Here is a 14,251-nt window from a genome sequence, read left to right as displayed (position 1 = left end):
ATAAACAAGTCACTTGTTTCCACAGTGCCCCCTGCAGGGACCATCATTGTATCCCTGTTTCTGGCCTGGGCTCCTCTCTGCTTTGCAGATGCAGAAATAGAGAATAAAGGGAGCTTCCTGGCTGCAGCTTTTCAGAAAGTGAGGGGCAAAGCCCCAGGTACGAACAACTATTCCTAGTGGTGGACGCCTCTGGCAAAGGTATGGGAGCTCAGCTCTTGCCGAGTGGAGCCACTCAGTGAGCCATCTCATCGCCATTCCTGTGGGCAGATTTTAGGAGAAAGCACCATATTCTCAGGAGCTTCGGCAGAAATCAGGGCTCCCTTTGCTGACATCGAGAACCTATGGAGTTTTATTCGCCAGCGGTGGGGAGTAGGATGGGGGATGGGGGCGGGGATTTGAGGCAAAGCTGTCAAGATGCACAGAATGCAGTTTCTCAATAACACCCATATCCAGCTCCCACCCAAAACTACAGTAAAGTCAAGGGCACTGTTATCCCAGCCTTGCTTTTAGCACATGATCCCACTTTCGAGAACCTCACAGTCACTATGACCCCAGGCCTGGGAGCAGTTGACACAGGTCCCACTTAATGAGAACTGGCCTTAAACGGATATGCCTTTACCCAGGGCTGCCCTGGGCTAGTGCCCATGCTGTGTACACACCTCCCTCCAGGGCGGCTGCCAGGGATGCTCTCCTCTCAGCCCCTCAGTCTTCTGTCTCTGAGAAGGGCAAGCAGGGCAGGGCACCTGCCACCTCCCAGGTTGCTGAAGCCCCAGAGAGGATGCAGTTTGGTTTGAGTGTGTTCCTTGATGGCAGGTTTCTTGGTCTGCGTGTTCCTTTGTAAGCCTTTGCATGCCTTTCTGCAGGGACAGTAAGGTGTGTTCATACAGTCCCCCCAACAGATTAGGAGCTCCTCAAAATCAGGGACAAGTTCCCTCCTCTCTCAGGATCCTCTCCTCATCCCCAGATGGATGCAACAACTGGGGGTGCTCAGTGGGAAGGGGCAACCATATATCCTGCCTGGGCCGGTCCCAGCTCACACCTGTTGCCTGAGAGTATTTTTCAGTAGAGCCCAGGAAGTGTTCTGATGACCAGCTGACCTGGGTGGCAGGGGAGGCACGATAGGGCAGAGAGCAAAGACAAGGGAGGAAAGAGGACACTCCTCTAGGCAGGACTAGGTTGGAGCCTGTTACAAATGCAGAATCTCAGCTCTCTCCTCTCCCCTCCCCACCCCCACCCCTACAGAATCAGAATCTTCATTTTGACAAGATCCCCAGATCTTGAAGCTAGAGAAGCTTGGAGTCGTGGAATATAACCCAGGGACCCCCAGGGACATACGTGTCCAGGAAAAACAATGATAGTGATAATAACGTATTGAGCACCCACTTGGTTCCAGCTACCACACCGGACCTCTTACCACTTTGCGCCAGCTACGACACTCGTACGTTATCGTATTTTATGCTTTGACAATCCAGCAAGGTAGGCATTGTGACCTGCTCTTCAGAAATGAGGCAGGCAGTCAGAAAGTCCATGCCACAAATTATAGGCTAGCTGGACTCTGAACACCGGGTCTGATTCGAAAGCCACGGCTCTGACAACTGTTGTAAATATGATGCGGTGTTTCAAATTGGGCCAGCAGTTACAGCCACTTGTCAACTCTCTACAGGGCCTAGAAATCCACTGGCAAGTGCAATGAATTCCAGGGGCTGTTCCGTTGCCCGGTGCTGGCCCGAGCACCTGTGTGCTGGGGTTGGGCCAACACCGTGCCAGAGGGCTCACTATGTCTTCGGAAACAGTCTCTGAAGATGAACACGCATGGCCCAGCCCCCAGTGAGCGTTAAGATCTGTGACTGGAGTGACAAATAAATTAGATGGTAAGCAGGCCTGGGGCCACTTCTGCCACAAGCTCAGCAACTTCTAGCACTGGCCTCACCGGGGCCAGAGTGAGGGTAAAGGGGAGGCTCACACAGGGCCCCATTCTATAATCTTCAGATGTCTGATTTAGGCCTTCATCTACTGCCAGCCCCCAGGAGGCAGCACCTTCCTGCCAACTGCTCCCGTGGCAAACCCCACACTCCCCTCCAGCCAGTGTTCAGAGGCTCCCCAGGCCACAAAGCCAGGCCCAGCCACAGACCCCGGCTCTCAGCTGGTCCTCTCTGCACCACCTACCCTCAGCCTGGGACCGTCTGTCCGGTTCTGTGTCTATATAGGTGGTCGCCTCATTCCCCACCCGAATGTGAGCGACATGAGGGCACGTCTCCCTGACTTTGTCTCTCACAGACCCACCGCAATCCAGCAGGTGCCCCCCAAATGCCTGAGCTAGGAAGTGCCATTATTAGCTCTTCTACAGAACCACGCAGGGTATTCTGCCCACTCCCCACAGCCAGAGGACACTTCCGTGTGCAGGAGAGGAGCTGGGGGCACAGGCAGGACACACATACTAGCCCATCCCTCAGGGTGTCACCCTCCACTTCCTTGGAACTCCCAGCTGTTCAGGGTTGAGGCAGGCAGGCCCCGTCAGTGTGAAAGAGCCCTCCCAAGCCAGTGATTTCATGCTTCAGGCATTTATCCCCAGAACTGGCCAGGGAGCCCAGCAGGCCAAACCCCCTCCTGCTCACAGAGCCAATGCAGACACAAGGGTAGAGCTGGACAGTGTTAGCTCTCACTTCCTTCTGCAGCCTTGACTGTGTTCCCATGGCCTCCTCAGTCTAAAGGTTGCTTCTCTGCCTTCCACAGTCAAAGCCAACAAATGAAAATAATCACTAGTGGGAGCTGGGCGGGAGTACCCAGGATTCTGGTCAATCACTCTTCAACTCAGAACAAGAGGAAGGCCTGCGGCATGTCTGCTCCTGCCCTCCTCCAGCCAAGGATGAGTAAGTACTTCTGCCCACAGAAAACCTTCAATATATCAAAGGCCGGATCCAAAAAGCCAGGAATTCAGGTACCTAAGGTATAATTTTCTCCCCCTTCCAAAGAAATCTTAAGTATTCAATTCATCTAGTTTTAAAACCAAGAACCACCAACATGAAATGTTATTCTATAGGTAGAACAAATAAAAGAGCATATGCTCTCTTCCTAATTAGGGCAGCAAGGGAGAGGAGGAGAGAAGGAATGGACAGGAGGAGGGATGGCACAAGATCCAGACAGGGCAGAGAGTTCAAGAAAGAAAAAAGAACACTGGGGAAGAAAACCAGAGAGATACAAGCCTAAAAGAAGGAGTGAGGCAGGAAGGAACGAGGAGACAAACTAGGTAAGTTTTGAGAAATGCTGAAGGTCACGGTTTGTTGTTGGCTCGGAGTGCTCACGTTCAGAAATCCTTACCAGGACATGAGCCTTTGTTTACAATTCTCCCCAGTTCTAACCGTTAAAAATTCCTCTGTTTGAATCCTTAATCTTTCCCCTTTCTGGGCTAACCATGCCTTTAAGAATCTGGCACTAGTTCTGGACCCTCTCCTAGAAAAATATATTTTTTTATATAAGATTTTGCATGCAATTTCAGGGGCTTGTGGACCCTAAGTTACAACTGCTTCCTCTGAAAGGTCCACTTGGATTGGGAGACCCGTAACAGCCAGAGAGAAAACATCCCAACTGCCAGATTAAACTCAAACAAGGGCAGGATGTGTTGAATCTTATGCGTATACAAGCCATCATATCAAGCTTTTAAGAATACCATTGGCTCCTTGGACCTTAACATCCTTCCCTGGTTACCACCCCAATAATGGTACTAGAAGCAAGGAGGCTGGTTACTTGAAGGGGCTAGCTGTGTGTTTGGATGGTTAAAAGGTCTGCCTTTGATGGAGGTAACAATCTCTTTATTTACCTGGAAATTAACCTCTCAGAGATCAATGGGATTATTAAATTACCCACAGGCAGTAGGTCCCAAATCTGAACGTGCATTAAAAATTACCCTTGTGCTGGGGCGCCTGGGTGGCTCAGTGAGTTAGGCGTCCGACTTCGACTCAGGTCATGATCTCGCGGTCTGTGAGTTCGAGCCCCGCGTCAGGCTCTGTGCTGACAGCTCAGAGCCTGGAGCCTGTTTTGGATTCTGTGTCTCCCTCTCTCTGACCCTCCCCCATTCATACTCTGTCTCTCTCTGTCTCAAAAATAAATAAACGTTAAAGAAAAAATTACCCTTGTGCTGATTTAAAATGCAGATTATTAGTTCAAAATTTGATAGTCTGATTCAGAGTGTTTTTCTAATGAGCTCCTAGGTGATTCTGATGCAAGCAGCCCCCAAACCAAACTGACACACTGTTCTTTAAAAATTGCAAGCCTGGGAGGATGGGTTTCTGGGCCAGCAGATAAGCAGATTCCCTGCTCATTGTAGTGTCCTCATATACCAGGGGCAGGACTAAGCACATATGCAAGGGAACTTACTATGTGACTAGGTTTTGACCACTGCATCAGAAAGGCTACCTTTACAGGGTAAGAAAGGATATGAATAAGGCAGGACATAAAAAGTATAGTGCCAGGTGAAACTCTCCAAGGGCCTTAGGGCAGTGGTTCCTAGATCTGTGGGCACATGAAGAATCACCTGGAGTATACTTCTTACAATTCAGATTCTCAGGCCTTGGGCTACTAGGAAATATACATTTATACCAGTAACAAGATTCCCTAGTTGTTCTGACACACATACAGGTATGGAAACTTTCTTGTTTATGGTATCCATAGGCCCAAGGGTATGTTGATCAAGATACAAGACCATTATACAAGACAATTATTGCAAAAATGCTTTGAAACACTAAAATGCCCTCAAAATTCTCCAGCAAAGAACAGTGAACATTACCAGGGTTTCCTTCTTGTCTCTTTTTCTTTTCCTCCTCCCCCTCCACCTTCTTTTTCAGGGGGAAACCAACTAGAGGAGGTGGGCCATGCTAAATGCCCAGAATGGGTTCCAGATGGTGAAGATTTTGGCCTCTTGGCCTGACTGTCCCTCCCTTACCCTGGAGTACTATACAAATATTATCATTTTCTGGCTGTGCAGTGACATGAAAATGGCTGGGAGGCACTAGGTCTGTGTCAAAGAAACTCATACAGGGAGAGAGTATCCTCTTTGGTCCAGAAGACAATGCTGAAGCATTTTCTGATCTTTACAAGGTGGAACTTCCACATAGGAAGGAAACCATCATGTGTCCAAACTGATCCACACCAGGCTTGGCATGTGATTGGGGGTTGGGAGGAGGCATCCAGAGAAATGCTGCAAAGACGGCCCCGTTTCAGACTGCTGGACAGGGAGGTCCCCGCACAACACGCTGCAGCTACTCCACCCTCGGACAGGACATCGTGGCAGTGAGACAGCCCCACCCTTATCTAGAATCCCCCTAATGGCCAGGTACTCCTTTTTACTGTATTTCCTCAATTTGACTCTGATTTTTTCTTTTCATTTTGATTTCCTGAAACTTGGATGTCTTACAATCAACATGTAGACTTAAGGTGATGGTTTTTTCCACCTGAAAATTTAGTGTGTCTCAAACTTGATGGTGTTTTAAAATTGAGAAAATAAGGTTTATCACCTCATTTAACCCTGAAGCAAGCTGTGAGGCAGGTATCATTATTCTCTTTTTTCCAGATGAGGAAACTGAAGCACAGACAGAGTTCACAGAGCGAGGGAGTGACAGGGCCAGGACTGGAACCCAGTCTTTTGTGCCTCCTTCCCAACATTCTGTGAGCACATTTAAGGGTCTGAAAAATGGCTTCCACCCGAGTTACTGCAGTGCAAGAAAGCAAAAAGTGATTTTCCTCTGACTTCAAATAGAACTTGGAGAAAAAAATGGAAAAATGGATAGGGTTTGTTTGGTTGCTATTGTTTATTTTAGACCATAACTGAAGTTTCTTTATGACTTTAGGAACTTAAGACTGCACCATACAGAGAACTATTCCTTTTTTTTTTTTTTTAATGTTTATTTATTTTTTTAAGAAAGAAAGAGACAGAGCACGAAGGGGGCAGGAGGGGCGGGGCAGAGAGAGGGAGACACAGAATCTGAGGCAAGCTCTAGGCTCTGGGCTGTCAGCACAGAGCCGTGCGCAGGGCTTGAACCTAAGAACTACAAGATCATGACCTGAGCCAAAGTTGGACGTTTAACAGACTGAGCCATCCAGGTATCCCCAGAGAACTATTCTTATAATGATCACATCTGGCATGTTTAATTTAAAATGGTCCTCCATGGAACAACAATTATCAATTTCCTGCTTGAATTTACTATTTTATTTACTTTTGAATGTTTCTAATGATTTTTGGCATCAGGATTTTAAGGTGTTGTACCTTACGATATCTAGCATTTTCTGTCAGCTTGTGAGGAGCAGGAAAAAATTTAACAGAATAAATCATCATCAAAACAATAAAACCAAAATGTTGTTCTCCATAATATTCAGGAAGTGCTTATTTTCTTGAAAGCAGCAGGGAGGTGGGTGGGGAGAGAACCCTCCCCCATATACACACATACATAAACTCAAAGAAAACCACAGCCACTATTGACATATAATATTATTTCTAATTCTTAAGAAATGCCCTTCCAGGGAGGCATTTATTTCCATTTTTCAGACGAGCAAATTCAGAGGGTTTCAGTGACTTGCCTGCCGTCGCATAGCTTGTAAGAAGCCTGGGTTCTGGTAGCACTAATCATAAAAACACAGGGGCACCTGGGTGGCTCAGTCGGTTAAGTATCCAACTTCAGCTCAGGTCATGATCTCGTGGTTCCTGAGTTCCAACCCCACATCGGGCTCTGCGCTACAGCACAGAGCCTGCCTCAGATCCTCTGTCCCCCTCTCTCTCTGCCCCTCCCCAGCTCGCGCTTTCTCTTTCTCAAAAATAAGTAAACATTAAAAATGGTAATAATAAATAAATACATAAAAGCGCATATTCTTGCCATTAACAATGACCTTCCCTAATCATCTCCATAGTTCATGAGGTAGGGACCATACCTATTTTATTCTCCACTGTATGCTGGAGCCTGACCCCTGTCACCCAATAGCTTCCATAGCTACTGCCTGGTGGGTGGATGGAAGGAAGACAGAGGGAGGCCGAATGGACTAAGTGTGCAGTGTGCTGGCCCCCCAGGCAGGCGCTCCTTCCACCCTTCCATTCCACTTGTCTGGAGTCTGTGCTCTGACAATCTGTTTGATCGGCTTCATTCTCTACAACTGGTATCACACTTCCACAAGCTGCTCTGATTTGTGTTCTCTAGAACTATGTCCATCTCCTTATTGGAGCCTGATCTATTCTGGTTCCTTTCCCAGTCAGTCGCTCAGCAAAGCGTAACTGACAGCCAGCCATGTGACAGGTCCTTTCTAAGGTGCTGGATAGAAAACAGGGTAAGGTGCGCTTCCTGTCCTTGGGGCTCTTCCAGCCTGAAAGAGTGACCTCTGTACTCTCTGCTGAGTTCTGCGTCCCTCAGCACTTTCTGCAACTACCTGCCAAACTCTCTTGGCCTCCACCAGCACTTCTGCTATTTCTTTTGTGTTTTTTTTATAAATTAAAAAAAATTTTTTTAACCTTCATTTATTATTGACAGACACAGAGAGAGCATGAGCATGGGAGGGAGAGACAGACAGAGGAGGAAACACAGAATCCAAAGCAGGCTCCAGGCTCCGAGCTGTCAGCACAGAGCCCGACGCGGGGCTCGAACTCACAAACTGCGAGATCATGACCTAAACTGAAGTCAGACGCTCAACCAACTGAGCCACCCAGGCGCCCCTGCTATTTCTGATGCTTTGTTTTGTTATTTTTGCAGACATAGAAGAAGGGCCCAGTTGTGATTCTACTCTCTGTCTTTTAGCGTGTTCTTGTACTTTTTCACTTAGGCTATGTTTCACGTGCTGGCAGGCAGCATCATACAAAGTTCTGTTGAGTTCTGAGATGGGTATGACCGGAAGGAGCAACCTGGGGAGTGAAAGAAGCCCCCTGTCTTACAGGTGAGGAAACAGAAGGTACATGGCCCTCCCCAATCGCTAGTGGAGCCTGCTGCTCTTGCCAGTGTCCTTCCGTGACACCTACCATGCATACCAGTAGATGAGGGGTTGGTTCGGAAAGGGACCACAGCCTGCTGAGTTCTAACGAATGATGAAATCTAAAATCAAGTTCTTTTAGGAGGCAACTGAGGTAGGGTCCTGGCCCAGAGTGCACAGGCAGTGGTTGAGGGGACCCTGGCCAGAGATCTCCCAGTGCCAAACGCTGCAACCATGGTTGCAGCGACTACTGAACAACTTCCCAGGTGCATTTTAAACATCACGCTGTAAGTGTGCTGCTTATTTAACAATTCAGTCAACAGCATGGCTAGGAGCAGCATGAGTTTGAGGGTTAAGAAGGACATGGACCCTCAGGGTCAGACTCCGGCTTCATGGCTTACTAGCTGCGTGGTCAGGAGGAAGACAACCTCTCTGAACCTCAGTTTTCTTATCTTTACGGCAAGGACAATGACAACACATTGACCCCACAGACACCGTAAGGATAAATTGAGATAGATGATGCCCAGTAGAGTGCCGGCACGTGGGGAGTATTTGATAAACATTAGCTACTATGACCTTCCTTGGTCACTATGCTCTCTTCAGATTTTATATTCAAGAAATCTTGAATAGCGGTTTGGCCCACTACTTTTTGTCTCTTAATAAATTATTTCACTTTATTTTTTTTTTCTCTACTTACAAGCAGAAATATACTTAGTGTTTCCAAAAGTATTAATTGTTTCTGGGCCATTCAGTAAAGAAAGTCAGGCAAGGGTACAGGTATGAGATTTGTAATGTACCAACTGATATAGACATGCGACATTAAAATCTGATGGCCTATTAGAAACAAGTTTGGAAGCAGTAAGAGTGGGGTAACAGTTTGGGAACCACTTCATCATTAGGTTTTCTCCTGCAAAAAAACAAAAACAAAAACAAAATACCTTCATAATGCAGTATTTTCACTTCTTCAGAAAAGTAACATCAATTCTTGGAGTAGCCCAGGAAGTTTTTCCCTTCACATCTCTAGATCCAGTGTTCAGGGTGAAAGAGACTATGTTCTGGGCTGCAGACTTGTGAGGCAGACCTTATTTGCACATGCGAAAGATAGCCATCTAGAGCACTAATGTGGGCCTGGGGGCAAGCAGGGACCCCAGCCCCGCCCAGGTTTCTCGCCTGGTGCCTGATTAGGGAGCCTACCATCCACCAGGAGAGGATGTGTGTGAGAGAGACTCAAAACACCACGCACGTGAAACCGCACAAATGAGCTCAGTTCGGAGAAAGCATTAGTCACTGATTCGTGGATGGGGCAGGTCAACACTCAGGGGAGGAAGTCAAGTGCGTGGGTTCGGGTGCCGGGCGCTGCGGCCGGGTGCTTTCTACAAAGCATCTCAGGTGGCCAGGTTAGCAGCGCAGTCACCGCGTGGCTTTTATGTGTGCGTGCATTCACACAGCCAGTGGTGTGGGGTAAAGCAAATACTTACAGCAGAATCTGGGGCATTTTCTTATTATTTTGGATCATAGACTAACAAGAAACAAAACAATCATGGCTCTCGTGGTTAAAATAAATTTTATTTGCTTGTGTTTAAGGAGTGTGTGTTCCTGATGGTGGTGGTGGTGGTGGAGTGTACAGAGAGTGAGGGGTGGGGGGTGGAAGGAGGGGATGGAAACAATGAAGTGGTATTTAGAAACAAGAGAATGAGATCACAAAGCTGTTTTCCCAAATCGCATCTGGTCTTCCTCTCTACCCCACGGCTCCTGGCAGTGTAAGCTGGACGCTTGAGGCCCAGTCCCCTGCCTTTAGGCTCTCCCCCTGTGCACCCACACTAACCCCAGGCAGGGCTCTCAAAGAGCCACTGGGAGTCTGTCACTTCCCTACTCAAAGGAAAAACCCACTGACCTTGCTCCATGTTTAGGATTTCTGTATCTTTAAACCTCCTGTGGAGTTCTAAAGTTATTCCTAGTTATTTTGTTTATCTGTTTGCTTTTCTAACTAGAAGGACTAAGAAAATCCTCAAGATAAGACATGTCATCAAGCCTATGTTTATATCACATTCCATCTGGGGCTTCTGAATGTTGCTACATTAATTTTAACTTTAAAAAATACTATATATGGTGTGAGCCCAATTATGTAACAAAAAGGGGGATAGAAAAAAGGCTATAAGGAAATAAACTTCATACTTCATATTTTAAAATTAAATATGTTATTCTTAATAAAAATAAATTAACACTATAATTTAGTATATACTATCTATTATGGACTGAATGCTTGCATCCCCACCTAACCCACACCCTCTCCCCCTCCCCCCCCCCCCCAAATCCATATGTTGAAGCTCTAGAATGGCTATATTTGGAGACGGATCCTCTAAGGAAGTAATTGGTGTTAGTAAGGTCATAAGGGTGGGGCACTGAGCAGATAGGATTAGTGTCCTTATCAGAAGAGACACCAGTGGGGCGCCTGGGTGGCTCAGTCGGTTGAGCGTCCGACCTCAGGTCACGATCTCACGGTTCATGAGTTCGAGCCCCGCGTCAGGCTCTGGGCTGGTGGCTCAGAGCCTGGAGCCTGCTTCCGATTCTGTGTCTCCCTCTCTCTCTGACCCTCCCCCATTCATGCTGTCTCTCTCTGTCTCAAAAATAAATAAACATTAAAAAAAAATTTTTTTAATAAAAAATAAAAAAAAGAAGAGACACCAGAGAGCTAGTGACTGCATACACTCTTTCCCAAACTCCCTACCTCTCTCTCTCTTCCTCTCTCCCTATCCTCTTCCAACCTGCACATGTGTACACACACACACACACACACACGCACACAGGCACAATGAGGGAAGGCCATGTGAGGATACAGAAAGAAGGTGACCGTCTACAAGCCAGGAAGACATTCTTCATCAGGAACCAAATCAGCTGGAACCTTAATATTGGACTTCTAGCCTCTAGAACTGTGAGAAAATTAACTTCTGTTGTTTAAGCCCCAGTTTTTAAATCGGCTAGCTCCTCTTAGCCCATGGATGAATACTGGCCACTCTGTAGTGGACAATCCAGGAAACCCTTGATACCTGTCATACTTATGTCTTTTGAGAATATGAGTCATGAAAATTTATTTCTGCCCCAAGATTTCCTTGGAACCTACGGCCCTGCTTTCCTGGACACGTCTCTGAACCAGAGATGGCAGTGTGAGCCAAAGGTGACTCCACAGCCTGGTCCTGAAGGAGTCCACCGTCCAAGAGATTCCCCAGGACATCCTATCCAACCAGGTGTTGTCTTGGCAAGAATGTACAGGGAGACTCTGAGAGAAGGCAGCAGGGGACAGCAGGTATCAGCTACCACTCTAATCTCAACAGAGAGACCAGCTAATGTTCTATTTCTCACCAAGGCAGATCTCTGGAGCACTGGGATCCACAGGGGTTACACAGCAGCCCTGAGTTTCCTGAGCTTCCCTCTGTCTCCTCAGAACATGGCTCTTCATTGAACCTAAGGAACCTTATTTCCTTCTAGCTACCCCCCTCCACCCCGTGGTCCTATGCTCCAGCACACCTAACTTCCTGCGCTTTCTCAAATTTTTTATACATTTTTCATCTCCATGTCTTCATATATACTGTTCCCTTTCCTTGGGATCACCCTGCCCAGTTTGCCACCAGATGAACTGCCGAGTAACCTCCACAGTCCATTCAAACGTCGCCCTCTCCTTGAAGACTTCTCTGACACTCCAAGGTAAAGGTCTTCCACCACCCCCTACCAGTGTGTTTTCCTTTACAACACGTACCCCACATCTGGTGATTATTTGGTTAGGGGAGAGAGACTGTACCTTATCCCTGTGTATAAACTAAACTTCTAGCATTGGGTCTGCACATAGCAGTGCTCAGAAAAGGTTTTTGATTAACTGATTGCAGGGAATTGATTACAGAGAGGGAAATAAAGCTTGGGTGGGAGAGAGACAGAGACAAAGGACAAAGGAAGGACAAAGTGGCAATAAAGGAGTCAGGGAAAGACAAGGCGTCAGCAAGACACAACTTTAAAATGAACAGTGAAAAATCTTTTCAGGAATAAATGCATTTTCCCATTTCAAGCTAAGGTTTCATTTCTTTTTTTTTTTTTAATGTTTACTTATTTTTGTGAGAGAGAGAGAGAGCAAGCAGGGGAGGGGCAGAGAGAGAGAGAGACAGACAGACAGAATCTGAAGCAGGCTCTAGGCTCTGGGTTGACAGCACAGAGTCCCATACGGGGCTCAAACTCACAAACTGCAAGATCATGACCTGAGCCAAAGTTGGACACTTAACCAACGGAGCCACCCAGGCGCCCCAAGCTAAGGTTTCATTTCTAAGTAAACTATTTCTCTGTTTATTTTCAGTCCTAGTGAGCCCCGATGCCCATTATAGAACCCTCTTTAGACAACTGAAGCTTTTTCCTTAGTCACTATTCCCACATATTTCAAGCACAGAGTCCTATTTTCCTCAGAGCAATACCTAAAACTTGTTTCCCTATAGGCTGCAAACTCTCCAAAATGGGGGAGGAAAGCTCGTACAGGTACAGTCACTTGGGGGGGTTTCCACGATGCTAATTCACAGTTTCCGACTGGGATGATGAAGTACCACCACCTAAGGTCACACGTACTGGAGATAACAAGTAGTCACAAGTATTTATTGTGACCCTAGGTCACAAATCACATTGTGGCAATCCACCAAGAGAAAATGCCTTCTTCATATCTCTTCTACAGTATCATCCCAAGCAGCTTCATAAACACTCAGAAACCTTATGTTTAAAAAATATTATTAAGGTTTTCACACGTGGCTCCCCAAATCAGAGGTACAATCCACACAGTGTTTATAGTCTTAAGGACAAGACCTCAGAGGCTGCCAGAGCAAGAGAGATAATTTCTTTTTTCTAGAGAAAAAAATCTCTAATTTAAAAAAATGTTTAAACATGGTCAGTTTGTCATTTAAAAATATTAACACCAGACCTTTGGGGTAAGATGGCAGACTGAATATCTGTACCTAGTTTTGTTCCTTCCACAAATCCCACTAATACATAGTAAAGAGGGTTGTTTTGTTTTGTTTTGTTTTGCTTTGTTTTGTTTTTAGTATCTAAATCCCCAAGTATGGGGAGAACCGGCAACAACATTTTGGAAGCTGAAACACGCTGGGTGGTCCAGTGGTCCTGAGATCAGACCTGAGAAAACGGAGTCTCAAACCAGCAAAGGGAAGCTGAAAACCAACCTGATTTACCCCACAAAATTCTCCAAAGTCTCAGATGGATGGCACCAGGCGTCTGGCCATGGGAGAGGAGGTGCATTAAAACCAGAAGTCCAAGGCAGACTCTCTGGGAAGTCAGGCACCTGGTGCTCTCTGGCCAACAGAAGTCTGCAGCGTATTCATTCTCTGGAGACGGCAAACCAAGGACTTTGACTGGAGTGCCAGGCCCAGCTGAGAAAAATCGAGTCCATGTTTACTGAATACTGAAGCAGGGGTCCCCAACCCTTTCCCCCAACTCAGCTCTCACAACAAGGGTGGCTTGACTCATCCTTCAGGCAGACTGGAAGATGCCTCTTTGAAGAAAGTGAAACAGGGGCGCCTGGGTGGCGCAGTCGGTTAAGCGTCCGACTTCAGCCAGGTCACGATCTCGCGGTCCGTGGGTTCGAGCCCCGCGTCAGGCTCTGGGCTGATGGCTCAGAGCCTGGAGCCTGTTTCCGATTCTGTGTCTCCCTCTCTCTCTGCCCCTCCCCCGTTCATGCTCTGTCTCTCTCTGTCCCAAAAATAAATAAACGTTGAAAAAAAAAAAAAAATTAAAAAAAAAAAAGAAAGTGAAACATTTCATGAAGCACCTAAAAAGATGATCCTGGGAGAGGGTCCCCAATAGCTAGTGTACCCAGACTGAACTGACCGGACCCAGCTATGAGCTCAGACTTCCAATCGGCCTTTTCTCCCTACTCTTACTCTGGAGCAGAAAGCCAAGAATGACCAGATATCTGATAAGTCCCTCTGATAGGGATGATAAAGACCCAAACAAAAGGAAAAGGGCAGCTCAAAGGAAACAGAAACTTCGCAAAGATAAGAAAACTCTGAAAAATATATCAACAAATACTCTGAGGGCTACAAGAAAGTATTGCATCCTTGAAGCAAACCAAAAAAAAAAAAAAGGATGTCATTAAAACAATAAAATGAAATGTAACAATCAAAAAACTAAGAAAAAGGTCTTGATTATTAAAAACAGTTTAGCAAAATAAGAAAATTGATTGAAGGCATACAAGACTGAGTTAAGGGAATCCTCAGAAAGTGAAAATAAAAATAGGTAATAAGGGGCGCCTGGGTGGCGCAGTCGGTTA

At 46.5% G+C, this 14,251-nt stretch overlaps 1 protein-coding gene and 1 long non-coding RNA gene across 7 annotated transcripts in view; one reads left to right on the top strand and one right to left on the bottom strand.

The window, feature by feature from the left end:
• Window positions 1-14,251, bottom strand: part of SLC12A8 (solute carrier family 12 member 8) — a 141,290-nt gene that overhangs the window by 67,685 nt on the left and 59,354 nt on the right. The gene's annotated exons all lie outside the window — the stretch shown is intronic.
• On the top strand, window positions 2,625-13,729 carry LOC147577406 (uncharacterized). Of its 2 annotated transcripts, none has more exons than XR_015240241.1 (3): window positions 2,625-2,870; window positions 7,798-7,923; window positions 13,027-13,729. It is a non-coding gene; the product is annotated as an uncharacterized LOC147577406 (long non-coding RNA). The 2 variants fall into 2 exon arrangements; XR_015240242.1 differs by lacking the exon at window positions 13,027-13,729 and adding an exon at window positions 11,560-11,643 and having other exon boundaries at window positions 7,798-7,908.

This window comes from Puma concolor, chromosome C2 (genome assembly GCF_028749965.1).
Source record: "Puma concolor isolate L17-30 chromosome C2, mPumCon1.1.hap2, whole genome shotgun sequence".
NCBI classification, from domain to species: Eukaryota; Metazoa; Chordata; class Mammalia; order Carnivora; family Felidae; genus Puma; species Puma concolor.
This window is presented reverse-complemented; position numbering and strand designations above follow the sequence as displayed.